The sequence below is a fragment of the Chiloscyllium plagiosum genome, chromosome 51 (genome assembly GCF_004010195.1).
Source record: "Chiloscyllium plagiosum isolate BGI_BamShark_2017 chromosome 51, ASM401019v2, whole genome shotgun sequence".
NCBI lineage: Eukaryota > Metazoa > Chordata > Chondrichthyes > Orectolobiformes > Hemiscylliidae > Chiloscyllium > Chiloscyllium plagiosum.
In genome coordinates this window covers 1,080,797-1,082,819 of record NC_057760.1, presented here as the reverse complement: position 1 = coordinate 1,082,819, position 2,023 = coordinate 1,080,797, and the positions used below count along the sequence as shown (strand labels likewise).

At 50.1% G+C, this 2,023-nt stretch overlaps 1 protein-coding gene across 1 annotated transcript in view; it reads right to left on the bottom strand.

Moving 5' to 3' along the window:
- vps72b (vacuolar protein sorting 72 homolog b) overlaps positions 1 to 2,023 on the bottom strand; it is a 12,274-nt gene that overhangs the window by 6,964 nt on the left and 3,287 nt on the right. The gene's annotated exons all lie outside the window — the stretch shown is intronic.

Sequence of the window (2,023 nt, the reverse complement as noted above, 5' to 3'; positions counted from 1 at the left end):
GGTTTTCTTGCTGAGGGTTGACAGTTTGTGGAATTCTCTTCTCTACATGGGAATGGAGGTTGGGTCATTGAGTTTAGTCATGGCTGAGATAGGCAGGTTTTTGATGAACAAGGAAGTTGGGGGGGGGGGGGGGGGGGGGGGGGGGGAGGCAGAAAACAGCATGTCAGTCTGATGGAGTGTATCAAAACTAACCCAGAAACCAATAGGAGTTGGGACGTCATTCTGAGGTTGTACAGGACATTGGTGAGGCTTTGTCTGGAGAACTGTGTCCGGTTCTGGTCGCCCTGTTACAGGAAGGAGATTATTAAACTGGAGAGGGTTCGGAAGAGATTTACCAGGATGTGGCCGGGTGTGGAGGGTTTCAGTTATAAGGAGAGGTGGGCACCTTTTCTCTCTGGACCATGAGGGGTGACCTTATAGAGGTTTATATAATCATGAGGGGGCATGGGTAGGGTAAATGCCTTTTCCCTGGGGTAGGGGAATTCAACACTAGAGAGCATATTTCTGAGGTAAGAGGAGGAAGATATAAGGACATGAGGGGCACCTAGTTTACACAGAGGGTGGTTTGTGTGTGGAATGAATTTCCTGAGGAAGTGGTGGATGCGGGTACAGTTGCAACATTTAAAAGACATTCGGATAAGTTCCTGAATAGGAAAGGTTTGGAGGGATATGGGCCTGGAGCAGGCAGGTGGGACTAGCTTAGTTTGGGATTATGGACGGCATGGACTGGCTGAGCCGAAGGGTTTGTTTTCCTGCTGTATAATTAACCAAAATTGGCAGCGCGGTGGCTCAGTGGTTAGCACCGCTGCCTCATGGCGCCAGGGGACCCGGGTTCGATTCCAGCCTCGGGGTGACTGTCTGTGTGGAGTTTGCACGTTCTTCCCCCCCCAGCGTCTGCGTGAGTTTCCTCCCACAGTCCAATCGGGTGGATTGGCCACGGGAAACGTGGGATTGTGGGGATAGGGTGGGATGCTCTTTGGAGGGTTGACGCAGACTCAATGCCTCTATCTGCCCTGGAGGAACTCTGCGAAAGACCGCACAGAATTCCCAGGCCTGCTTTCTGAAGGGAGGACTGCATTGCTCTAGCGCCCCTCACCAGCTCTGGGAGCTGATGCGAGGATCCCGTATCCAGGCGGGGAAAGGGCGGTCCACATACAGGCAGTGACGATGCCGTGCACCTGAGAGGAAAGCACAGTTTTACTGGAAAGCTGGGGGTGAAGGCTCCGAACAGGTCAGGCCTCGAAAGGCGAACTCTCCTGAGTTCCTCTGGCACCTTCTGCCTTCATTTCAAAGCAGACGCTGGGTCCCTGAAGCGAGGGCAGAAACAGCCCAGGAAACTCAGCAAGTCTGCAGAGAGACAGAAACCAGGGAAAACATTGTGAGGCCTGACCTCTTCGAGATCTTTACCTCTAGCATCTTGCGCTTGCATATGATCCCATGTGAGTTTAGTTGGGAGCCAGCGGGGTCCAGTTTAGCACTGCTGGCTGATTTGCAACACAGGGGGACACCAATAGAGTCGTGCAGTGCAGAAACAGGCCCTTTGCCCCAACTTGTCTATGCTGACCATAATCCCAAACTAAACTTGGCCTATTCGCCTGCTTTTGGCTCATATCCCGCTAAAGTTCTCCAAATATCTTTTAAATATTGTAACTGTACCCTCCTCCACCACTTCCTCTGGCTGTGGTGTGAACATATAGAGGCTTACAAAACCATGAGGGGCATGCAAAGTTAAACATCACACAACACCAGGTTATAGTCCAACAGGTTTAATTGGAATCACACTAGCTTTCGGAGCGACGCTCCTTCGTCAGGTGATAGTGGAGGGCTCGATCCTAACACAGAATTTATAGCAAAAATTTGCAGTGTGATGTAACTGAAATTATACATTGAAAAATTGATTGTCTGTTAAGCCTTTCATCTGTTAGAATACACTGTATTGGAAGCTAGTGTGCTTCCAATTAAACCTGTTGGACTATAACCTGGTGTTGTGTGATTTTTAAGTTTGTACACCCCAGTCCAACAC